This window comes from Dermacentor silvarum, chromosome 8, assembly GCF_013339745.2.
Source record: "Dermacentor silvarum isolate Dsil-2018 chromosome 8, BIME_Dsil_1.4, whole genome shotgun sequence".
Classification (NCBI taxonomy): domain Eukaryota; kingdom Metazoa; phylum Arthropoda; class Arachnida; order Ixodida; family Ixodidae; genus Dermacentor; species Dermacentor silvarum.
In genome coordinates, this window is record NC_051161.1 from 18532742 (window position 1) to 18559848 (window position 27107).

The window sequence follows — 27107 nt, forward strand, 5'->3', positions numbered from 1 at the left end:
AGCGGAAAAGAGAATGAGACGTTCGCCTTGTTTATCTAACGCACCGTTAGATCACCTGCGTTGGCGACTGCGAGCTCACCTTTATCTCGGCCAAACACATCGCCTTAGCAAAGCGGCACTCAAAGAACGGTGCACCGCGAGAGGAGTTGACACAAGCGATAAAAAGAAGGCGTAATGACGCCATTTCTTTTGCCTGCAGTGAACCGGTGCGATACGATTCCGTTTTCTGCACAGCAAACAGAGGGCTCCTTCAATATCGCTATCGGCCGCCAACTTTACTCGCCAACTCTCAACTCAATGTTGCGCACTCGCTACCACGTGACGCTTTCGTGATACGGAGACAACGAGCGCGATGAAATTGTACGCACGCTTTTCCTGTACGACTGCTTCCGCGTGCCGCAAGAGATAAAAGAAAGAAAAAAAAAAAGGGGGGGGGGGGGGGGAGCTGACCGACGGTGTAGTGTTCAGCGCAGCTTCGCGAAATGGGGAGCCCTTTCTGAAAGAGCAAGCCTTGAACATTCTTTAAAAAATGATCCTGGTCAGGCGATCGACCCCAGGACTATTGCCAGACCGGGGCAAGCGCGCTGTCTCGATTGAGTTAGCAAGAACCTCGCAGATGGCACATAACTATATACTGAAATAATCGAAAACTCCATTAGCAGAAAGACGCGCCATGTTTTGTTTAATGCAGATTACATATTTGGTAAAAACGAATATTCACTTTCCTATTAGTGCAACCTTATACTCGTATAAACTGGCTGCTCCGTGGTTTCAAAATTAATCACATCGCTTATATTGTTTTCTCTTTTTACTAGACATGAAGTGAGCTTCTATGGTCAGAAGGTGCAGATCGGCTGCAAACGAACGCGCGCACGCGTTCTCCTATCTCAGGGGCGATGTTAGCGTGTTTTCCCAAGATTCGCATTCTAATCGCAGCTGCTATGAGCTCCCGTTACAGGCGGTAAACAAAGCCGGCTCGTGCGTACTGCCGAAATGGCTTCAGGCCACAGTGCTATAACTGTAACCCTCAATATCTCGCTTCTACGCAAATCGACTTTATGGCGTTTTCTTCGCATTCCTGCCCGTTTCTGAAATGAAAAAGCGCCTGTGCTGTGAACAGCGCCAATATCTATAGCTCGTTCAGTCTGCTGTAGTTGGAAACGATGTATACAAAAAAAAATGAAGAAAAGAACGAACGAATGAACGAAAGAAAGAAAGAGGAAAAGGAAAGAAAAGAAGCTGGTTCTGCCAATAACCAAGTTCAAGTACCGGTGCGGTGCATAGCCATCCTATCCCGTGGTACGACTCGGAACAACGGCCTTATTGCAGCCATTTAAAAGTTACATCGTACGTTTAAACAAACATACGAGGTAAACAGTTTCAAAAGCGTTTCGTCTCTTGCTCTTGTTTTTAATTTTTCATTCGCGCCAACTAGCTGAGCAGGATAACGGCCGCCAGAAAGCAGATAAACATCCGCGTTCGGGCGTTGCGCTCGATCGTGGTAAAACCGCGTGCATAGCGAGGCATATTTTCTTTCTTTTTCCCCCTCCTGGTAGTTCTCCATTCGCCATAGAGGCCGCTCGCTAACAACGTACACGTTAGAGAGAAAGAAAAGCGAAACGGGAGACGGTGAGACTTGCAAGCGTGTTTCTGCTCCCCCCCCCCCCCCCCCCCAAAAAAAAAAAAAAAAAAAAAAAAAATGAACGCACCAAGGCGGCGCCACGGGGATGAGACGACAGTCGACGAAAGCTTTAACGCGATAGAGTTAAGGGCCCTGTGTCGCAGAAAATCCGACGTCGGCATCGGCGGCCGGGGAGGATAAATCAACCCCGAACCACACCGACCATACAGGCCCTCCACGTGGCGCAAGGCGTTAGTGAAGAAAAATTTAATTTCTCAAAGCAAAATCCGCCAGAAAAATCGTAAAGTACGACTTAACTACAACCTACAGACATGATAGCGTCGGATTGTAATTTGAATGTACGAGAAAACATACAATACTGTTACGAGGAAACACAAACCCCTTTTCCAGCATTTATACCATAACAACAGCGGCGCGCTCGGGTAGGCTACTTGCGAAAGCCCCATCCAGATGGCGCTCGCATTCACGGCAGCGTAGGGAGCCTACATGTAGAGTATTCTAGTACACTCTACTACATGCAAGCGCTGTTGCATGTAGGCTTCCTGCGGCGGCGTAAAGTCACTTTACGGCAGCGTAAAACGGTAGCGGCGCCCAGAGGCGAAGGTGGAAAAAAAAAAAAAAAAAAAAAGCTGCAGCTGCCAGGAAGCCTGACAAGCATTTCAGGGATCTTTGAATACTAAAGCGTCGTTCAAATCTTGGATACGCGTGCGCCTCGGGGCAACAGCAAACAATTAATAAAATAATGAAGCAAGGTCCTAGGGCCTTCACATTTTGATATAAGACGGCTTATATTGCCCCTGTAAAAATGTCTTCCCAGCAATGCATTTGAGTTTAAAAGCGAAGCCCACTCTAAGGGGATCGGTGTAAGCTTGGTCTTAGTAATCTGGTTTTCGCAGTGAAGCCTACTCATAAAGAAAAATGCGATGCGAAGGGGGCCCGATAACGCTATCGCGTTCACTCTTAAAGGCGAAGCTTAAGCCTCCTCCAATTTTTTGATAGCGGAAACGCGTTAACTGCTGTTTTGTTCTCAGCCACGCGTTGCCAACTCGCAGCCACGTTTGTCCTCCTGTCGGCTCCGAGCATTGACATATATGTAGAAGGTGAACGTTCTTGAAGTCAGTCTGACGGCTATACATTGGAAACATGGTTGTCAGGTGTACACATGTATGCGCACGTGATAAATGCTGGCCCAGGCCACGGTTAAAAAAAAATTGTCGGAGTCCAGCGCTGACCACGGATGGGAACTGCGATTACACAGGCTACCTTCCGGGGTTTCTGCATTGCAGTGTGCTTCCAAGAGCTTATCTGAGACCACGGCGAAACTTGGTTCAAGGTCTTTTACAATATTTCGTTTAGTTTGGTTTATTCAGTCATTTCGGAATGCAGGTCATGTATGCATCTACATATGCTTGGTATGGTTCGGGAAATCAACTGGCCTCAGTGACCAATTGTAGGCGTGATGAACAACCGCACGTGCTCACATAAGGCACCACAAGCTAAGGGACCAGTCACCCAAGATAAGACACCACAAGCCGAGAACCGGATAATATTTCATCTCGAGTGTCCGTGTGCTACCACTATTCAAAAGAATTCTCGTTAAAGTCAGGATTTTTGTATGCATAGGAAGGATGCGTTAGCTAGAATGAAAGAGATTCAGGGAAAGTCAGAATGGCTGGGGAAAGAAAAGGGGGGCACCAGAAGCACTGCTTCCCGGTACCGACAAAAGTGTGTGCGATAGACAACGATAAGAAAGATCCACAGCTATAACCTGTCCCAGAAGATCGCCTGAAAGGGCGTGCAACTACGAGTGACCTTACAGCAGCGACGGACGAGAGACAAAGTTTAGTACCGGGAAGCAAGCCCCTTTTACAACCAAGCACTACATTATCGCTGTCGCGAAGATAGCGCTGCGTTTGTTGTTTCCGTTAAACCATCGTGATGAATGAGTAGATAGACACGTTGAGACGTGAGGAGCACGTGTAGCTCCAACAACCATGGATGCGCTGTTTGCACACATCAGCTGCGCAGTGTTTGCAATGCTAATAACAATAAAAAAATGTAAGGAATTCAACTTAAGAAAGCAACAGATTGGTAAGATCCAATAAGACAGCCTTTGTGGACTTCCGCATTGAATAGGTGCGTTCATGCCTCTTCCTATTAATCACAACATGTAACAATAACCGCAAGGGAACTGCAAGAGGGAATTCAGTGCGGAAAGAAAACAGCGCACAATTAAGCGACAGCGGAGACCAAGGCATGGAAACCATCACAGCGCTGATGTGGTGACACTCCGCGCTGTGGTTGCGTCTATGCCTTGGTCCCCGTTGTTGGTTGTGCGCTGTTTTATTTCTGTAATGATGCACCAACAAGCCCAAGTCTGTACTCTTCTGTCATTCAGTGCCTGCGTTCTTAATCAGTGTGCCCTAACTGGTTCCGACTGGGCATTACAGAGGGCTGCATAACACATTCAGGCAAGTTACACAAACAAACTTGATTTCAATTCTAGGAACAACGTCGTTCGGACGACGAACGTCCCGCTTTAGCACCGGAACTGTTACGGGACGCGTGTACGAGCAAATCACGATAGCAGCTCCGGGCGGCTGTGATCCACGAATGTTCGGTCAGGTTATGCCTGGCCAAGTAAGGAAGTCGCGGGTATGCCTGGATGCGTGCGTAAGAACGAGACGCGATAAACAACATCCGCATGTGAGGGTGCTTTTCTCTTTCTTTTCTTTTTTTCTCTCTCCCTCTCCGGTCGGTCTGAAAAGGGCCTCGCCCATGTTCCCTCCTCAGAGGATGGGCGTTCGATAGACAAGCCGGGTCGCGCGGGGATTTTCCACCGACCGTCTCCCGCGGTACGTTCCTATTGATCGCACCGTATGGGTTCCGCAGCCACAGCGGGGGCGGGGTGGGAGGGGAGGGGGGGGAGGAACCGTCAATGTACTCCCGCATTCTCCCACCGTTCGCGTCGACCTTGCATGCACTGCATAAGGCCTCGGTAGGGCATACACACACACACACACACACAGCTAGAACCAGGCAGGACAAAAACTCCGGGACCCTTCTTTGTTTTCGGGCACTGTGAGCAGGAGCCCGGCGATACGTTGCGTAACTTAGGAAAGCTCCCACACCACGTAAGCACGCGAGCGCTAAAAGCTAACTGCTCCCCCCCCCTCCCCCCTTTCTCTCTCTCTCTCTCTCGGTTGCCGTTACGTAAACTGAAGCCCACGCAAACTTTCGCGCGGAGACTATGTGCGGAATTAGAACACTCAGCTACGAGCCGTCCGTGTGAGCGTCACTGCGCAGCCCGATGACGTCAGGGATAGGATTACGGACGTTTTTATATTGAGCGGCGAAAAGTGCGCGCTTTATAGGAAATAGGACCGAACGAAATGTTGTTGAGGGGACTGCGTTAGTCTAGTTGGGTTAGTTTCCGTATTGAAAACAGCTTAAACGAACAGGGGCGACTGAGAACACGACATAATCCCTTGTGTTGCCTTCTCACTCGTCCGCGCACCTCTGGCGCGGTTTTCACTACGAAATGCTGCTGTTTCTCGTTATATTATGGCTGCCGGATTAATCTAACTTCCACGTTAATGCGACCTACCAAAGACGGCAGAAGCAGATGTTATGAATAAGACGACACCTTAAGGCAAATATTCAGTGGACCTGTATTGACATGTTACGTTTCCGGAATGTCATGCCAAAAGTGGAGGATTGGCGGCGCCAGAAAGCGATCTAAATTGAAGTACAGGTGGAGCCGCCACCTCGACATTGCCGCACTAACTTCCTGAGAAAGTAGAGCGAGAGAGAGAGAGAGAGAGAGTAGAAACCCTGCGTCTAGTTAAACGTTACGTAATTCGTAAATGCGCGGCACAGCAAACGATTGGAACCATGCGTTCACCTGGACCCTTTTGTACGCCTTTTAAGAAAGAAAATGAAATAAATCAATAAAAGGAAACTGACATACGCCAAGACGCAATTAAGTCATAGTTGACGTCAGCGGTGCTGCGTCTTTTACGCGAAGTTTGAAGACGTATGTTTTAGTGCCATTTTTTTTTTATTCCAATAAGCCACCTCTTAGCCTATATGAAATGTGCAGAAGGTATACTCCTTTACCCTCTTTCACTGAAGTCTAAGATCAACTGGTTGAGCGCCCTGCCTTCCCTGAATTCTTTCTCTGCTTATAGAATAGTCATATAGCTGTCTTATCTGATTTATCATTTAATTCTACTTTATATTTAAGCGAATCCTTGTAGTTAGATAACGTGCCCATCACGCAAGGCGCAGCCCTCACGTCTACACAACATTTTATGTGAAGTACGGTGCTATTCATGTATATCTTACGAATTCAAAGCCCCCGCTTCCTTTTTTTTTATGTTATTACGTGTTGCAGTGCCCTACAGAAATCAAACATTATTTTTATCCTTTTCCTCGCGAGAACCTCAGTGCTTAGCGTTTATCAGCTACACGTGCTACGCTTCCGGATCTTGGAATTGTCCTTGCAGTGAATGCGGATATTGTTATATGTGAAGAATACTGTTCACGAAACGGTGCAGCATCGATTCGTATTTCTTGCGCAGCAAACGGTGTTAAGGTATGAGTACATCTTCGATCGGCTTATTACGATGGAGAGCGCAAGTGTTAATACATCCTCTTTACAGCGCAGGCCAACGGCATACCGCACAAATATGATGGTAGAGGGGCTCGTGAACATCTGTTCAGAAGACAAACGATGAAGGTAGCGTCCGTCTGTGATTCACAAACTATCACAGTGAGAAACTGCATTTGTGGAATCGAGCAGTCTGCGAGAGCTTGCAGCTGCAGACGGCCGGCACTTGAACCCTCCCCTGCGATTGAACGACAAAAAAAAAAAAAAAAAAAAAAAAAAAAGAAAAGCGGTTGTATGCGGAGCACGGAATTGAGCGACATGTAAAAGTTGGGCAATCAGGCTGCGTCTGAGGAAAGTTCGAGAGACTGAACATTAATTAATAAGCGCTAAGGCCGGCAGCGACACACACTATTAATGGCGCGTCTCTAAAACGTTCAAAAATAACTTTTCCTTTGCTTTGTTTTTGCCGGCGGTAAGCTGCCTAACGATGAACGCATTTGAAGCGGAGCAAGGGTTCTCCGACGAAGCACTAGCGAGAGAAAGAAAGAAAGAACGAACGAAAGAAAGAACGAACGCTGCTATCTACCTGCTGATATGTGCGGCTTAACGGACGCGTTTTAACGGTAGTACGCTTTTGCTGCTGCAGCTTGTGTGCTTCAGTTAGTGAGAGTTGTTCGCGCAAATGTAGCTCGAAAGTATACTCGCTGTGTGAACACCATGATATGTGCTGCTGCACGCACGTGTGCCCGTGTTTTTACGTCGAACTCTCAACTGCTCTGAGACCAGTCGCAGACGTCATACTATTCGAATTCCTAACATCTTCAACGATCGAAGTTACTGATATTTGACAGCAGGAGTTTTGTGTAGGCATCGCAACTTTATGAATGGTGGTGTACTATGTGGAAGTTCGCTGTCACATTTAACTGAACTGTAAAAGTCAATTTCACGGTGAGTGAACGAGCCACACGAGACCGCCCTGCATGGCCAAATATTGTTTAAGCGCTTTGTTGAAAGTCCAGAGATATTTTTCTACGGAGTCCATAGGATTGGCCATATATAGTCAGCATATTGTCATGTGACTGACGGTACACAGGCATGCAGAGATGAAATAAACTGTAAACAGTTTATTGGGCGTGCTTGTGCTTTTAAGAAAGAGCTCGGCGGCGACAATGGCGCTACAAGTGCGGTCGGCGGTCGTCGAATCGATTGACGGCCGCTTTATCCCGGGCCACGGTGTAGGTCTCAGCGCGTCATCGAATTTTGCAGATGCGGCCACGAGGTAAATTCTAGAACGTGCCACAATAATCTATTGCTATACGCGACGGGCCAGTCTTTCTTGAAAGTACTACTATATACGTTGATGAATCATGCTTTACCTGATAACAGCTGAAACGCGATAACAAAGCCGTGGAGCGGGAGGGAGCGAATGAAATTCGCGTGGCAATATGGACTATAGGACTTGCACCTCTGACCCGACAATACAGTCATTATAGACCCTGCAAACGATCCCACTGGTAGTTAGAGATGACAAGTGAACCTAAGGATATACGACTCGTTAATGGCTTTTGTGAGCGCGGTCTACATTCTTTCTGCAGTATAGAAAGAATCAGTCTATGTATGTAAAGAAGAACTATACTACGACAAGTTTAGAGGGTTGTCTATATTTTTCTTTACAAGACCATCGCGACAGATCATTGAGCAATATTACACCCGGGGCCAATAAATATGCAGGTCGCGCGGAGGTCGAAGCCTCACGACGTGGTTCCCCTGTTGCAAGCGCAGACCACTGCAAGCGCAGAGATCGGGGGATTTTCTTGCCCTTGATGCCTCGTCTTCGAGGAGCGGGCGGCGCGGTTACGAAAGTCGCAGACGGCGGGGCCCGTGGCCGAAGGAATAAGCGCGACGTAACACAGTTCGTCGTCCATCGAGGAGTGATCGAGAAGACGAGGGCAGGAGGAGGTTCGTTGGCCTCACGCGACTTTCCCCCGCCGCGAACGAACGCTCGGAACCAACCAGCGTTGCTGCGCTGAAGCGCAATCAGAAACGGAGAGCACAGCGCGCTTCCTCTCTCGTAACCAAGGGCTCCAATCAGCGGGCCGGCATTTCGAAACCTATTCACTGGCCAGGGGCCGTCTAGTGTGGCCGAGCGGCTGTGCTCTTTCGTCCGGGAAACCATGGGGAAAAGAGACCTTGGCATCACTTTGCACGCATGCTCCAAGGTCGCCAGCGCTCTAACCTGGTTGCATCGAAGCACTTTCAATCAAGAGGAAGTAGAACAATCAAGAGCGCTCTAGAGGAACAACTGTAGACCTTACTCAACGAATGCTCTTGTGTCTCTCGATCTGCGAGCCACTGTCGTAACAGCATAGTGCAGCGTCCAGAAATTTAATTGACAACTTGATCTTGAACTTGGCGTGTGACATCATCGTGTACCTTTATTTCGTTAACCCTGTAACATGCTAAGCGGTCTTGTGTTTTCTTGCCTGCGTCAGAGGAGACAAAGTAGCAGACGGCTTCTATATATACAGACGCGAACATATTCCTAAATGCGTGCAGTATAATAAAGGTTCTACTGTTTCGTGCCGTTGAAGAAGAACAAGGCTCAGGCCTTGAGGGAATACGGTCGCGGCTGGCGCACGGAGAGGTCCGCAGGGTGCGCAACACGTTATTCTCGTGCGCGGCATCTATGACAGGCTTATATCTGTGCCAACATGTTTATCTCTCGTAAGAGCGTTGTCTCAGTCTGGTTGTTATCCCGAGTGCGAATCCTTAACATTGTCTGGTGTTTCCGGAAAATATCAGTGAGCAAGGAATAGTAGGCGCGATTAAGCGCCACCAGGATTATTAAAGCCCGGATAGAACAAGCATGCAGATAAAGAAACGCTAGAATGTTCCGGATTAAATGGCCGAAAAAAAGTTGTCAGTGGAGGATTAACGAAGCACTCGTTGAGGAAGGAGACAACTTGCTATGCATACAACATGTTCGTCGTTCCATCCAATGAGATGCACTTGTCATTCAGCCGCGACTGCTCCCGGAGTGTTTCACTCATCATCGCCTGTGCCTAACTGGATGTTAATTGCATGTGCCGTACGTTCCCAGCCAGAAGCTTAAACTAAGATTCGGTGTGCATATCTGATTCTACATAGGGAGGCGCAGAGTCAGCCTTTATGTAATGTAGAATTACAATGACAGCTGTACAGGCATTGTTTCTCAGCAATTCCTTACTGTCTAAAAAAGAAAGAAAAAAAAAACGTGACGTGCGTTTGTGAACACATGGAATCGCGAACGGAAAACTTCACACCTGAAAGCAGGCGTTCAGATATACAAGACGAAAAAAACCGAGATAAGCTGGGATTTTACTTCCCTCGTTTACAGTCCTCATGTGCTACACGTATGTACGTCATATGAGAATCACTGTTTTGTACGTCTACGATAGCACAAGATGAAGAGATCATAGCAGCTACACAAAATACAAGGAAACCTGCAGCTAAGGAAACGTGCAAAGACTGAAATCAGCGGTCTCCTTGAAGCACACGCGACGCGCCGTTTGTTTTGCCGCCGTTAAGACTGCTTCTATATACGCTTTAGAGAAGCTTCGATTCTGGGGAATCCCTGGCTTATCCTCGGCACATTCCCGTGCACTGCGCGTTGTTGTTTTAGCCGTCGTGCAGACAACAAAAACAAGTAACCACTCGGCCATTTGAGATCCGGAAGTGTTTACTGCAGGGGGTATTAGTGACCGCTATAGATCTCCGAGGTCCTTGCGAGCACGTGACTGCGCGGAGAGAAATACAGCCAATGAAAGAACAACGCGACAGGAAATCTGGCTGCCTGTCAACAGACGCCGTAACCGGAGCAAGCCAGCGGTAAATGGGAAGGCACGCAACAAAAAGAAAGATTCGGAGAAACGACAAGGGCGAAATCTCGAAGGAAGGATTTGCAGAGACCTCGAAAGAGTAGAGAGATAGACAAAAAAATTGCTATAGTGAGGCAGACTAAATGCAAGCAACACTACATTGTTGAGTTTCTAACTCTACCGTTGCTAGTTGCAGATCTAGCTGCCGCTTTTCTGCAGCTGATAAAGAAGAAGCGGCAGGTATCGGTACTGAACAACGAGATTTCTCATTACATAATGCGACCTTTCTGCGTGGCTGGGTCGGCGCTGATTAGTCCTAAGGCATCTCAAAAGCGTCCAGGAGCTACCATCGTCCAAGAAATCTATTAACCATCTCGTATAGTAAAAGATCGCGCAATCAAGAGGAGCTCCCGTTAGGCACCGCGGGCGGGCCGGTCTACGTGTAATTGAACGCCTTGGAAATGCACTGCCTGAAGGCTGGCACCAATTGTTCCGTGAGTGCCAGTGACTTTCGTAACGAGATGTGAATATCAGACTCGCCAGTATGCGAGGGAGAGAAATAAAAGAGAAGGAAAGACATGGGGGCGTTAACAACGTGAGTAGAGTGTAAAGTTCCGGAGGACATACAGCGTTCCCATTGTGCGCATGCCCCTTTCACCATGGTCCTTGAAGGCTGCGTTAAGCTAAGCATTCGTCATTAGTTGTGCCTCGAGCTATACGTACGGGAGGCTCTTGGCCCGTATGGACATTCCTCTTCTACAGTGCGCGCCACGAAAGCTGTTAAAGTCTCTCCGGAGAGATCGGGTAATGATGAGTCCCAGAAGCTGTTTAAGCCAGCCGTAATTTGTGGTTCGTATCAAGAAACTACCAAGAAAGAAAAGAAAACAAACTTTCTTGCCGAGGCAGCATTCGAGCCCGCGTTTCCCCGGTCCCAAAACGAGCGTCGTAAACACTAGGCTATACAGCCACGCTTGCAGAACATGCATTTATGCGAACCATATGATTGCGTTCGAGCGTCGTCGTCTTAGTCCAAAGCTGTCACGTTGGTACGCTCGTGCTCTGCGAGGTGAAGAGGTTTCGCGTGCTATGAGAGCGAGAGAGAGAGAGAAGCATTCACGGAGCGGGTCTCCTGGAACGCGGTGTCGGAATTGGAACGCGGTGTCGGCATTGGAACGCGGTGTCGGTGTTGCAGGCTGCGCTATGCAACGCGCCGTGACGGCCGTAAGTCCGAGATGTGCGAAAAGAAATTATCATCATGAGTAATAAGATGAAAAGTTCGCGCGCACTTCCGGAAAATGCTGGGCTACGATCGCCCAGCTTCGCTGTTTCAAGCGTTGCGCGGCCGAGTGCAAGGTTAAGCGTTTTTCTGCACAAAAATGTTAAAAGCTGCCTGTGGCAGATAGCACAGTTTTAGCCCTTAATCTAAATTACTCTATGAGACGGCCATTACTTCTAAGAGAAATCAAAATCCTTAATTGAATGATTAACATAATTACGCGAATTAACGTCTGTTCCTTTAGAAATGGGGCAGTCTTCGGCTGTTCCGAAAAAGTTCAGTTTTTTTCGGCATATTAATGCATCTTTAATGCATCTTTAATGCGGTCACGTCACCATGACCTGGTGAGTTCTTGCGGTTCTTGCGGTTGTCGCGTGATAGACAGGCTGAGTGGGCGCAACCCGAAAACTTTTGACCAATAGAGGAGGGCTAATGGCGAGAAAGACGTAGAATCGGAAATAAGTATTTTTCTTTTGTTCGGTCTAAACATGCATAATCAGTGTGTATACGTCATAGCAGACGGGGAGTTTCATGACGTCGCGTGACAGACAGGCTAAGAGGGGGTGGCCCGAAATGTCTCGCCCGATCGTGGAGGGCTGGTTGCAGAAACTGAATAGAAACAGATTGGAACAGCTTTACGGTATATAGCGCCTATGCTTCTTAATTGTCAGTATAACCAACTCGCCTAGCCTTCAGCAATATAAACCTTTCTATAGCTTCCGTTAAAGACAACTCCCTCTTTTTCACATACGTGCCGATAGCAGCGCCGGGGGGCCGTGATGCAAGCCGGCGCGCAAGCAATGACCAATCAAGAGACCTTGACGAATGGGAGAGGGAAGAAAGGGGAGGGCGGGATCCAGGGGCGGCAGCCCCTGATCAGCCCCAGCGCTCGGATCGCCGGCCAAAGAGCGAGGTCTCACTGTTTCGCAACGCGATGCGTTTTCCTTGTCGCCTTCGCTTCTTTTTCTAATTGTTTGATCGAGAAGCTGCGACGCCCGCGCTTGCGGACGGCACCGAGATGACGGGCCATCTTGTCCGGCACGAACTAACTGGAGCGCGAAATTGAGCCGATTGGAAGTCAGCGGGAGGGCTCCGCTGCTTTCGACGATAAGAGACAGATCGCGACAGACGCGTAGGGACACCCGCTGTCGTGCGCATGTCTATAAGACGACTTCGCAGTCGCACATTCTGACCTCGCTAAATGTCACTGACAATCGCGGGCGTCACAGCTGGTGTCTGACGAATATTGGAGACGGTATAGTATGGGTTGAGTTAGCGTACGCATGTAACTGATATTGTTGTTGAGTTCAAAGGAATGAGTAGAGTTTGCCAGGTCATGTAATGCTTGGAGAACGCACTCCGCACACCGCTTGTGTGGGAGACGATAACAGCGACTATCCGCGACTATCAAAAAGTCACACGTCGTGATTTGAGGTCATGGAGGAAGGAATTTGGGTAAAGCTGCCAAGCATTTCGCACGACATCGACGTAAGTGATGTCGTTGCAAGTGGATTTTGGTAGCCGAAAAGTACTACTACTACTACTACTACTACTACTACTACTACTACTACTACTACTACTACTACTCACACGCGCTATAACTTGGGAAATTTTGAGGAAGGCTGCGCCTTCTTGAAGGATTTTGTTCATTGCGCCACTGGCCTTTTACGATACAAATAAAAAGAAACACTGGACCCCTTATCGATACTTTGATGAAGCGAACTATATTGTATAACGCATGCTGCATGCTTCGGCGACGGTTCCTTCGTGACCCACGCGTAGAAGTCGAAGCAAATATATCGCTAAAGTTAGGAGCACGAAACGGAAATGTGATCAACACATACGGTGAAGCATATATTGCACAAGAAATGCCGTTGTTACGTTCACATCCTGCTTTCCTGTCAGCGTACCGCGGGTCTCTTGTGAAATAACACTTGTAGCAGCATCCGCTCCCGAGCAGTGTCGTAATATAACAACATTGAATGGCAAGAAGCAACGCATCGCCTCTGCCTATTAAACGCCAGAACACAAAGTTTAGTTGCATTAGCTCCCTTACCATAAATGTAAGATGTTCGTTCCTCGGCAGAAGAAGCATCTGCCTATTATTATAAACAAGCTCTGGCCTGGAAAGTGGTATTAGACAACCTGTAGCACAGATTACAGTGTGCAAAAAAGATTCGAGCCACACCCCCACACCCCTTCCACTCACTCGCAAAACAAGGTCACACAACCGCTACGAAGAACGAAGATGCCGCGACAAGCAAGTTGACGCTGCTGACTATATGGCGAAGCATTCGCGGCATCTCCTGACGTCCTCGCTAGACGTCCGAGCTTATTTGTGAGACACGACTGTGCGCGACATGGCCCAGCAGAGTCGAGCTATTTTTGGGTTACAAGTCGTAAAGGACCCATTGTACGGAACTGTCGCAACAAGCATTAACTCGTCGCAACAAGCGAGTCGCTTCCTTCGCGTATAATAATGCGAGCGTAGCGTCAGCCTCAAAGATGACCCTCCGCGCGAACAGCAGAGCGACTTTCAGCTACCTTGGCGTCACACGTGCCGTCATATGACTTTTTCCACAACAAAATAATATATCTCTCTTCGCAAGCGTCTAGACTGCTTCTGCCAGCAAGGAGAGAAGTGGTACGTCAAGGTGTTATCTCCGCGTTCAAACAAGCGATAACTCCAAGAAAGGCCCACGCCTGACCCGTGCCGACGCAAAATGCACCTGGGCTGGAGTAACCCTTGTTGTGTTTGCGAAGTGGCCCGATAAAGTAGAGAAAAAGATGCTCGGAAGGAACACTTCACCTTCGCTTTCCCGCAAAGCAGCCGATTAGAGCCGTGAAGCGATATAGAGCGGCAGCTCCTGCAGCCACACCGTCGCCCGATGCGTCCTCTCCGGGTGGGTTCGCTCCGGATGGTTCCGCTTGCCAGGATATATGCAGGCTAGATTTGAAGGGTCATCCGGCCAGAAGTAGCCAACGACAGATCCAGAGGACTTCTCACGGAGGTTCGGCTTCTCGGCCTCACACGCAACGAACACGTCGAATGCGACAACGTGTAGCATGGGCTGAAGTTATAACAACTGTCGCCTCCTCGCATGCCGAACGAGAGAGATGACGGACCACTCTACCGAAGATCTATTGCGTCTGGACAATTCCACGGCACGAGCTGTCTGCTCCAGCACTGAGCGTTTCCGTTGGCTGCATTCCAGGGAGGAAGGCGGAGCGGAGGTGTCATTGGTCACGAATTGGTGACGCAGCGGCGAGACCTTCTTCGCGAGCGAGCGCCAATGACACGTGCTTGAGTGGACAGTGTCGAAAGCGCGACCACTTTTTATCTCGATGGGGTTCCACCGTAAACATTGCGCGGACGGAGGCGTGATCGGTACGTGTGTCGCGCGATCTTTTGCCCTTGGCGCGTGTCGCGGCTTGAACTAAAACAAGCAGACAAACAGTGCAGGAAACGAAAAAGATTCAGCGAAACACAAGGGCTTCCTAGACGTGGTCTTCGTCTGGCTTTGTTTTCCTCTTTGCCCTCACTCTGTCTCCCTCTAATACCTCTAATGCGAGAAGCCCTTGCTCGCTTCCGAACGCAAGCTTGTTGCGTTGTCAAAGAGTTGCTTGAGCCCTTCAAGAGGAGATGTTCAAGAGAAGAACTTCCGTTACGCAAGCGCGGTTTGTGTTTGGTCGGCGCCTTCTGTTGTTGTATGGGCTACTCGGTTGTTATGACCGACTGGCAATATTGCACTGAACAGTCACTATGCACTATCACGAAAAATCGAATATAGTTAATCTTGCCAGAGGTTCAAGAAAATGCGATGTTTCATGTGTGGACTCAATTATAGACGACATCGTGATTCCGTCCGAGCATCCAAGTTCCCTGGCCTGGCAATTTCGCGAGCGTAGACATAATTGATTTTGTTTTATTTATTCTAGGTTCTCATTCCAAGTTTTTCGCTAATTGTGTTGATTGCTTGTCTGAGTTTATTTTCGATCCTTTTGGTATAGCTTGCTCTTTCTGGTAACCCATTTTTCCACCTTAACGCCAATTAATAAATATTCATTGTCAGAGTGTAAAGAACAACGGCCATTGCTGATAGTTGCACCACCGGCTCGCCGACTTTCGTATGTAAACGCTAGATCAACCGATGGTTGCGCGTCCTCAAGGCCAAGTAAATAAAAACGGAGAGACTTAACGAAGTCCTTGCCTTCGGTCGCGTGAGTCAGTCGTGTGGGCTTTCTCGAAGATATCGCGGAGTTCTAACAACAGGGACGCCGGTGATAAGCCGTTGCGCCAACTATCAGACGTGATCGCTGTTATGGCGTGACTCAACGGAATCGACAACACTTCCATAAGGGTATTGAGGTTGCAACTGAGCTTTGCTCCATCATGGAAACAAAAACTACATGACTCAAGTCATCAGGATATAATTCACGGCAACAAATCAGAGGGCGTCATCATGCCAGCATACACGACAAAACAGAGGGCGTCATCCTTCGAGCAACCACATGCGGTACCGAATTATTGATGACGTTTCGAGCTTATTCCGCATCGACACATGCACACAAGATGAATGCGAGGTGACGAATTAGAATGGAGAAGTAGGTTCGAAGACGTACTATCGGTGCGATGGATACATTCATAATTATGATTACGAATACAGAGAACTATCCGATCCATATCGAGAGATGCAATTTTCCACTAAATTCTTAACTGTTTAATCAAAGCATGAGCTGCTGTCACTTACTAGCATTACTTTTTTAAGTGGCTGGTGTTCTTGCTTACACCTCCGCCTATATATATAGTGCGCAAAGCTTCCGCAATCGTGATACTGGGTGCAATAGTAGATGATAACGGCAAATGAAGTCGCACTTAGCGGGGAGGGCCGCTGCGAGATATGATAGTGTGCTCCCTATAAAAGATTGAGACGTTCAAATAAAGTGTCTGCAATGAAGAGTGCGTCAGTCCCTGGAACTTTATCTCAAGCGACAGTGTAATCGACGTTGGAACGTAAAGCCGACGTACATCCTCACATTTCATTTAGTACACTTTAAGTACTACTTTTAATACAATTTCGTTTCTCCAGATGTGTAATTTACATGTGATAAGAAACAACAATTATCACTTAATCAGCAAGGCAGCGCACACCAGTAGCGCACCCAGGATCTCTGCCAGGGGGGGGGGGGGGGGGGGTTGACAGTTTGCCAATACCATCTTAACAGCACTAATTTCGATTTCTTCACGGGAAATTGTCAAAAAAATGCGCTTTTTGCGAGTGTGCAGACGATTGCGCGTCTTACATCTTACTTGCAGCACTCAAATGCGTAAGGAAAGAAAAGGGGTTAAACAAAAGGGGGGGTTAAGTCGGCCTCAGGGGGGGGGGGGGGGTTACAACCCCCGAATCCCCCCCCCCCCCCCCCCCCCCCCCCATTGGTGCGCCACTGGCGCACACTGGCGCACATTGCCTCCGCGCGCCACCGGTGCACAAAGATGAAACCAGCACAACATACAACGTCATCAAACGCTGCTAAGCCGAAACTTGGTCCAGAAAGCGCTTAGAACGAGAGGTGGTGTTTCTTTAGCTGCATTGGTTTACACGCCGCTTAAGCTTCTAACGCTTCCTTAATGAATGACTTACAGTTGACATTTATTTGAATTGAAGCCAAGCCCTAGCGGTTCCGTATGCGTAGCTCAAACGCGCATCATAGAAACGGCCAACAGAACGCGTGCGCTTCGCACCTACTCTATCTAAGTAGGCCTGAAGCTGCGCGCTACTGGCAGTATTGTCCTGTCACTGTTCGCTTCTGCAGCACGCGCGACAGTACTACATGTCCGGAAGCAGCCTTTCCTAAGTGTTCTCACTCATGTGAGAGCCTCCTTTCAAAAATCGCACCATGCAGCGTCTTCTTGGCCACTGCGCGCTCGGACTGCGACGTCACCTAAAGAGCACCCACTATCGTTGAAAAACATGCCTTGGAGTGAAAGATTAGTGCCCTGAGAGTTGCCCGTACCGCTGAATGAAAACTGAAGTGTGTACGTTCCCATAAGGTCTATAGACCTTATAGACCTGCGTCTTCTCTGTGCCATGCACCTCTCGACACCACTCTTCCCTCGACAGACCATCATTCATCGTCTTAGTCCACGTGGCATGTCTGCATCGACGTTAAAACGCATTGTACGCATCGGATTTAGTTGTATAACATTTATTGAATCGCATCACATGGATTCCAACATGCGCTTTAGGTGCGCATAACCTTTAGGAGATATCAGTATCAGCGTGCCGAGAACTCGCAGTCTCCGACAAAGACAGAAAAAAAAAAAAAAAAAAAACCATTTCCAGAACGGATACAAACGAGACACCTTTGAGTGTCACAGCTCAAGCACGTCTACACGAAAGGCTCTCGGCCTACCTTCCCGAGTGACGTCACATCTCAAATGCTTGCGGGAACTTCGGTTATTGTAGGAGCCATTCACATTTGCAAAATTTTATTTTCACAATGTATAACAGAAAGAAGCCGAGATGTTTTTAAGTGAGATCTATGGACCGACAGAAGACGTATGACTTAATACTGCTTTTTCGACTAATGTTCGGATGATTACATCCATTAAATCAAATGAGATTAGGGTGAGGTCACCATACTTCTCCTAGCCAATAAGACGACTGTGTTAGAGGCCAGATTAATTAATATATACGCAACCTGCAGAATCTGATGGTCTAAAATATTTCCTTAAAGGGATGACTCAGCACTATCGTTCTCCTTCACCGCTCCTATTACTATCTTTCTCGCGTGTACTGTACTGACACGGCTGGCAGGTGCCACGGGATGCGACAGACAATAGGAGAGATCACTGCCCGCGCAGTCGACGGTCCAGCAGCCGTTGCAAGCTCTCGCCTCATGACCCGGGTTCGATTCCCGACACCGTCAACACTGCGCGCCCGGAGTATGCTCAAGAGGCATACAAATATTTTGTCGCCCGTCCTGCATCATGAAACAATGTAAGATGTCACTACGATACACGGACGCCGTGAACAATATCGAGGTGCGTGGCCAGCGCCCCCAATTTTCGCTATCCCCAGTTAAAGCAAAGAGAAGAATGCACGTCGCTTTTTAATACATTTTAAGTATAAAGAGGAACTCATTTATACATAAAATGGAAGGGAGCTATATGGATGGACACAATCCGTATTGTAACGTGTCGTTTACACAGAAGCCGTGTTGCGCGCGTGCGCGCGAGCAGTCTGCTGCCACTCTGAACACGGGAAGCGACGAAAGCTTCTCGAATCGAACCGTAGCGTAGCATATTCAGCTTTTCTAGCGCACGGCCGAGCAATTACAAAGTGTACATAGCTTGTCACCGACCGCAAGTGGCATCAGAGTATAATAACAATGTAATAAAATGTACAGAAAAGAGTAAAAAAGAAAAATAATATTAGAAGGGACACTGCCCCTGAGGGCACTCCCCCCTGCCCGCATAAGTTCAGGCTCGCGTAATAAAACACCATTAATGTGCTGAAAAAAAAATGTTTTTTTTTTTGTTTTGTTTTCGAGTTGTGCGGCGAGAGACGTGTGGAATTTACGGAGAGTGACTCCGCAAATACGGCTATTCTCTGATAGAGAACTGTCCGAAAGAATGGTCACCGGCGGCCACGGATTGACGGACACGCAACCAGTGGGCCATGCGCTCGTTATTGTTCTCAGTTCCTCTGGCTTACGAATACGCAGCTGCGGTGCAAAAAGCACGTTGATGCGGAATCGACACGACGAAGTTCGAAATGAAACTGACGTTGCGATCGCGATGGGGGACGTGAGGAAGATGAGAAGGGGGGCAGGATGGGGGGGGGGGGGGGGGGGGTAGTGTAAAGAAGAGCGACCACCACCAGCTGCAGCAGCGGCGCCAAAACACGAAGAGCGAAAAAGAAAGAAAGAAGACTACAGGAAAAGAGGGAGGTTGACCAGGAGGAATAGTCGGTTTGCTACCCTGCACTACGGGACGGGGGGTAAGGAGAAAACAGTCATATGGAGTGAGAGAGCACCCACATCAAGGCCGTGCATGGTGCATAGCCGCAAAATAAAAGAATCAGGATACATATATAAATATATATACATGCTGGATTCTATGTCAAGGGAAGCTTTCGCGATGCGGTTACTTAAATGCTATAAAACTCTTCTGCACCACATTCTACAGCATAGCGATTATTGGTCCCACCATAACGTGACAGCGGGCCAGTTTACAAGATATTGCACTATCTACGGGGTCGGCCCACGCTTTCTTTTGGATACCCCCAAAGTATACCAATAAGGCAATCGCATTAAAACGACAAAGAAAAAAAAAATCACGCTGAAGTCTGCAGTCGTTCACACAGTGCAGCCGTTCCGTGGAAGAGCGCTGTCTCCGCGTGCACAGAACACGGGCTTCGATGGGAGAGCGAGAAAGCCCGCCTTGCTCATATTTTGAAAAAAAAAAAAAGAGAAAAAAAAAGAGAGAAAAGAAAGAAAAGAAGCTAAATACAACGGATGAGCGCGAACGCAGCCGTCATAATTCTTTCCCTCGTATCGTCCAGCGGCGATGCCGTGGCAGCTTTCACCCGCAGCAAGGTCTAACTGCGCGTCGGTAATGTTTAAAACAGCAGTCAAACCGTGCTTGTGCGACGCGAAAAAGCCGCCGAGAGTGCCACTCCCGACGTATTGACGGCCGCGTACTCGGAGCCACCAAGTTGATCTTTTGGCTGGCAAAAAAAAAAAAAAAAAAAAAAAGAAAAAAAAAAGAAAGAAAAAGCCGGAAGCGCGAAAGTAATGTAAGGAAACTAACACAGGCCCACCTATCGAAATGTCGGTCGGCCTGCCTGAGGCGCTCTTTACCTTGGTTTATCAAATTTGATCGCACATTGTATCGGCCGTCATCTTGACTTTGGGTTAGCGTACTAAATAAAGTATTTGACTTCCTCTGCTGCTTCAGATTATTATTATTATTATTATTATTATTATTATTATTATTATTATTATTATTATTATTATTATTATTATTATTATTATTATTGGTTCACACCGTTAGTAACTAAAGCTGTTACAGACGTAAACAGCTCAATACTCAACGATGTGATTCCAGTAAAATTCTTGACTTCGACTATTCATTTCTTAGGAAAAAGCGTATAATTAGTTGAATATTTCATTACAATCCCTTAAGAATCTGTTTCGCAAAATTAAACCGTGATAATTGAAAGTGTGTGCCCATTGTTCCGAGAATTTCTTTAGTGAGCGCTGAAATTATTTTTATGAGCAGCAATAAGGCTGTACGTGCAATCGCCCCATTTTTTTCGTGATAGCCTGCTGGCGTCAAGATCAACGAGAGAGCTGGTACTTTTCCGGCACATACTATGCGGCTGATATTATGGCTTTATCATTGATATCAGCGCTTATTAAATGCTGTAGTATCAGTCTTTACATGTACTACTGTTCTTTCTTATCTCGCAGGTGGCAGACAAACCTTGCACGCTTTAGTTGACTTTCGATCGCACTCATCAAATCGCGGGTTTACAATGGCTAATAGAACTCACGTCGTTACCAGGATAGTGCTATAATCATCCTCATCTTTATTTGCCCCACTCCTCCACTCCACTCCCCCCCCCCCCCCCGCGCGCACGCACACACGCACGCACGCACGCACACACGCACGCACGCACGCACGCACGCACGCACGCACGCACGCACGCACACACACACGCACACACACACACACACACACACACACACACACACACACACACACACACACACACACACACACACAACACACACACAACTTTTTTTTTTTCGTTATAGATTTTCCTTGGACCACTGACCTCCTTGTAATAATGGTGTTAGGTGCTTCAGTAGAGTATTGCACTTCTTTATCATATCATTTGCTTTACTTTCAGTAAGAAGATTTCGGCTCGTAGATTATAATCTACTATGTTGACTGTATACGAAAGCAACATGTCTCACGGCTTATTGGAAGGTACGTAATAGTACCGGAAAGTACTGGAAGTACTGATTTAAGTACTGATTTTAGGGCTTTTCTGATGCAAGCATAAGCGAATAAATATGTAAATGTTGGTTGCCTACAGGCCGCCTGCTTTACAGCCTCGCTAACCAAGACTGATAGCAGTGTTGATATGACCGAGCCTGAGCAAGCGCTTGTTTCTTAAAGGTTATATTTTACAATCCCACGATAAGCGAAGTTTAATATGTCGTGATGAACGAGCTGTCGAAGAGTATATATATATATATATATATATATATATATATATATATATATTTGTGTTTAGCAGTGACTAAACACTGGCGTCCTTCTCATTTATAGTGACGTAACTTGTTGCTTTATGCAACAAGGCGTTCTAATAATAGAGCGCAATACTTGTACGTTGATTCATTCATACACTGCTGCTGTCACAATTTTGTCAAAAACAAAGATAAAAGAACTTTTGTCCAATTTTCACTGTGTCGGTGAACCTATCGCGACGGCCACTGCTCCTAAATAAATAAAGAGCCCTTTTATTTATGACGGAAAAAGCGCTACTAAAACGGAGACTTAGCAAGAGCACAGGACAAACAAAGCAATGTGTTATTTTATTATTTACATTTTATTTACATTTTTTTTTCTAATGGTATGTGCCGCAAACCTTGCAGCTGTGAACGGGTTGCCTAATGAAACGGACTCACTGATGGCGTGCTTCTACCTCGCTAGTATTCACGCAGAAATTAAATGCCTTCCTTGCCCGACAGGCAACGGCAAAGCAGTCAAATCCACTCGAAGTCCTGGTTATGCTCTAGACGGATTTACTCAAGATTATAGCAGTGTTTCTTCCTTCTTCTTTTTTTCTTCATTTCGTTTTAATGCAGTGTAGCGTACGATACGTAATTCGAAGGATGAGTCACGCTTGTATTAACAACGCAGCCTAAATCTGCGCAAAGCTATCTTTATATGCTTCACGTGCCGAGAAAAAGCTCTTCATCTGCCTTCTCTGAGTGAACTTGCGCAAATACCTCGCCTTGCGTAAAACTTCGAAGAGGCGTCCTCACCGATCCGATATGAGAGATGCCAATTTTATTTACCAGTTCTATGAAGCTTCGCGGCGTTTTCTGCCTAAATGAGAAAAACAAGCGTACGTCGTAATAAACTTCCCACTTAAGCGGTCGAAGAAAGAACAAATGTCGTCGTAATGTCGTAAGGTACAGCGATGTTAAGGAGGCAGCACTGACTGCCGCAAACGCGGTTTCTGAATTGTTTTCCGATAACAGTTAAAGCGCGAAGTAAACCGGTACGGACAGTTCAACCTTACCGAGCGCTCTCAGATCTTAATCGAAGCGCATTGGACTATTGCGACGCGCAAACACTCCGCAGCGGTCACCTATGGGGAAGACAGCTGCGAGATTATTCAAATCGGAGACAAGACATGACGCACACAAATGCGTTGTGGATCATTTCCATAGCAGCGTGAGCACTGCCAGCTCTGATGCGAGGAAAACGGCCGAACAAAAAGAGCATTTATTTCCTGACCTTTTCAAACACAGCCGGCCGAACGGAAATTTCCCATGGCCGAGCGCAACAGTATGCTCGCATTACCGACCGATCGGAGTGCAAAATTCGTTGACGTTAAACGCGTAAAAGTTCGCTTGGGAGAAAAGAGATTGGACAGGAGGGTTGGGCGGGGTACTATTCAGCCAAATTTGGAGGATAAAATTAATACCGGAACGAGAAGGAGGAAAAAAAAAAAAAGACTGGTAATAAGGAACTCGATAAAGCGTTCTCACCTCGGCGTGATGGTCTGTCGGTGACTTCTCCTGGTCGGACTCGGATGAGGAAGATGCTGGGAGACGTGCTGCGCTCGTGACGCCGGCGGCGCTTATTGAATGAGCCGAGAGGTGTGGGTGGCTTGGCGAGGCCGAAAACCTCCAACGACGTGTCAGAATGAAGGTGGCCAAAAAAGAGAACTAAAGCGTGTCCGGCGGGCTGTCTGAGGGGGGATATAATGAATGGCCCTCGGCGTGGGTTCGACTCCCTCCGTAAGCGGCGAGGCGCGACGGAGTTGTTCTTTTCGCGAGTTGAGTTTTCCGCGCGCGGAGCCGTCCCCCACTTGCTTCCGCGCTTGCGCCGATCTCTGCGTGCCGGGCTCTTTTGCGGCGCGCCGGTCAGAACAGCGCGCCTTTCTTAGCAGGCGCCGGGGATCCGTGCGCGGGCTTTGGAAATTTCCACGCTCCGAACCTCCCAACTCCATTGGTCACACACCGGAGCCGACGGCGCGACGCGCGGAGCACCGCCGCTCCACCCGTCGGTCGCGCGGGGAAGCTCGTTTCCGCGCGTACCGGCCCGCCAAGCTCAGGCGCATTCTCTTTCTCTCGTACCTTCCCTCCCTGACTCTTCTCTTCCTTTCTCTATACCCTCCTCCGCATCTGGCTGGGCCTTCTCTCACATTTTTTTCTTTCTACTTCATCCGCTCACCTGAGGACCAGACGCATTTGTTGTTGTTGTAGCGTTAATTTTTTGCTTTTCAATCGTCGCCGCCGTCGCCGCCGTATTTTCTGCCCTTCCGTCTGGCGTTCGTTTTTTTTTTTTTTTTTTTTTTTTTTTTCGTTGGAAGCTGTTGCATTTCTGACCGTTCGCTCCTCCCTGTCTGTGACTGAGTGAGGATTCGGAGGGGGCAACGCGGGTCAAACATCGAAGACGTGGTTATCGTTGCCCGACTACTCAACCGCTGGTCCAGGCCTTCGCCGTTACCTAAGTATTCGTCGCCTCCCCGTCCTGCGGCGTTTCCTTAACGGGTTTCAATAAAATGCGGACGGAGAGCGCTTTCTTCCTTGCCGTTTTGCGCCGACGGATTCCAGCGTGGTGCTTGGAGACGCTGCGGCATAATAATGTAGCGTTGACCTTCGACTGCTTTCTATAGCGATATCGTAACTCATTCCCGGTTTGCGTTGGTATTCGACGACCTTCGTGTCTCGTTAGCAGGCCATGAGCCTCGCTTTACGCCTACAAAGGCGAAGAAAGTGATTGCAGTTTGGACACCGCTTGAGCCATTTTCGATCTGGTACATAAGAAAGACGCCTGGAATGACGCTTCCGGACAGTCCTGCGTTGATGACATTACCATTCTTAATGATGCAGCGCATCTTATGGTGTACTTTTTCCACTGCAAATTATTGACATCCTGTTGTAGGTAACAGTGACTTTCGAAAACTCTACGTCAAGTACAGGGAAGCGCCAGCCACGCAGCGTTAAATACAGCGAGCATTAGAACAAATATTAATTATTGTTTGGGACAACGGTACACTCTAAATTATATATATATGTAAATGCGTAAATTAAAACTGCTATCACATTTCAACACACCTGTTCTTGGTTGTCAGTGAAACCGAAGCCAACATAGCCAGGCGACTAACGGCAGACGCCTCAATCGATAACCACATGGAACGCATTTTCAACTTGTTTTCGCCGTGCCGTCGCTAGACATCGCCGCGTCAGGTTCACGCCGCGTGATAACCGTGCTGTTATTAACGGTGGAACTGCTTGCTATGGCGTTTCCGTTGCCACTAGCAACTGCGCGGAACGCATTTAGGTCAAAACTAGCACACTATAGACCAACTCGCAGAGTAAAACTGACACTGCGACTCCGGGCATGCGGCATGCCGAGGAGAGCGGCGAAGAAATGCGACGCTTGCTGTTTCCAGACAGGCGGAAACGTAAGACCAGCGCAAGCAGATCTGTTTCCTCCCGAACGGTGGCAGAAGATTCGCATGGGACGTAAAACTGGAAAGGGTGTAGTTAGTCCGAGTGGAGGGTAATAGATGAGGCAAGCACCAAACCATGACGATAAACACGCAACGAACGCGCATGCTTATACGCGCATATGTACGTGCGCTCATTCGCGCAGACTCACGTGCGCGTGAGCAGGAAAAAATATAATAAAAAGAAGTTGGAAGCTGATTTAACGTATAGTTGGAGTCGATCAAAGACAATGAGAAGGGCAAGCGGTCTCTGGCGCACGATACTCTAGCGCATCACCTCACGCTCGAGGGGAGTAGGAGGAACGTATGACTGCTTAAGTTCCTTTACTGCCTTATCTTCGGAATCGGCCGACATTTTCAGATTGCACTACCTTCGGGATCGGTCCACAACTTTAGGCTGCACTACCATCGGTATCGGCCAGATTCTTAGACTGAACATACCTACGAGAACGCCACCCATTTTAAGACTGCATTGCCTTACGGATCGGACCCGGATCGGCCCGCAAACGATCTTTGGTATCGGCCATGAAGAAGGCTGGGAGCACACATACCCGGTGCAGAAAAGTGAAGCTTAGAACGACAGAAAGCTGAGCTACTTTGTAAGGTCTCATAATGCAAAAGCAAGGCGTGCAGACACGGACACAAGAGGAAAGAAGTGGACAACACGAGCGCCACTTCTCTCCTCTTGTGTCCGTGTCTGCACTGCCTTGCTTTTGCATTAAGTGGAGGTAACTCGCTAAGGAAGTCTGTGTCATTAAAGTGTTATTGTGACTTCAGAACCATCCACCAAGACTTGTCAATGAGTTCTACCTATATCCATCCCCTCTTTTCCTCTTTTTTCTAACCAGAGGTTCATTCTGGGCACTGTCAAATCCCACCATACTGGTCGAATTCGCCATCTTCTCATGTCTGATTGGTGCACAGGGCTGCTGCGGCTTCTCTGATTGGCTCAAGACGCCAACATGGTGGAATTGGACAACAACATGGTGGTTATTCGACAGCGTTCGGAATAACACCGTAGGCGCAAGCGAGTACGGTTTATGGGTGTATAGGTACACAGAATGCAAATTTGAAAGTAACGTCATCTTTAGTGTCGCAAATATCTGTTATCTGCCAACCAGCTGTACTCTCACGAGTCCGGGCTTGCGATATTATTGTTCGTAACGGCGTCGACATGTGTTGCTCGCAAACTGTGACCGAATAGGAACGATATGATTACGATGCGACAATTCTTTGAGTTCAAGTAAGCCGTAAGGGATAGTAAAACCGTTATCTACGCTTTCAACCTCCATGGCTGAAGATAGGCAAATTAGCAATACTACTGTTCTTTTCCAAGTATGTTTTCGCTTAGTTAATGGTATTTTTTTCATGGCGGCAAAACACAGCAAACTAAAAATTCCACGAGTAAGAACTCATAAATACCGGTAACTTGCAAAAAACGGAACTTGACTCCGATCACAAGTATTTGCTCTAAGTGCAGAAAAACGTTCTCAGTGGCACGTTCCCTTTGCTCTGTAAAAAAAATATCGTCAATTTGTCTTTGCCTATTCGACAAAAATATATCGCACAATTAGCTTCAGAGCTCCATCTCGTTATGAAGTCTGGCCTAGCTGCTGAAGTTTGTGTTGTTATGACATTATACATTCACGTTTTATTCGCGAATTTATGTTGTTAGACTAAGGTTCATCTTTTCATTAAACCGTTCAGATATCATACATTTTGAACAAATTCAGCATTCACACTTACTGATTTGGATTTGCTCAGCACTATTTTGATCATTAGAGCTGTAGAGCTGAGTCTGTCCTAGCAACTGCACACGTTACCTACCTTTCCGCATAGTTAAAAAGAAAGAGCAAATGCCTTGTGTATTTCATGTGGCGAGACGTACTCAATTAATACGTCCAGCACGCTTCAACACCTCCGCGAACATCAGCTACACAATATCCGAGAACGC

At 47.6% G+C, this 27107-nt stretch overlaps 2 protein-coding genes across 3 annotated transcripts in view; one reads left to right on the forward strand and one right to left on the reverse strand.

Annotated features, from left to right (window-relative positions):
* LOC119460723 (uncharacterized) overlaps nucleotides 1–23667 on the reverse strand; it is a 126917-nt gene extending 103250 nt beyond the window's left edge. Inside the window, exon 1 of the mRNA XM_049673168.1 lies at nucleotides 23184–23667. The gene's annotated coding sequence lies outside the window, so the exon portion shown is untranslated. The remainder of the gene's footprint in view (nucleotides 1–23183) is intronic.
* The window catches only part of LOC119460727 (cell growth regulator with EF hand domain protein 1-like), a 155300-nt gene that overhangs the window by 60899 nt on the left and 67294 nt on the right, over nucleotides 1–27107 (forward strand). The gene's annotated exons all lie outside the window — the stretch shown is intronic.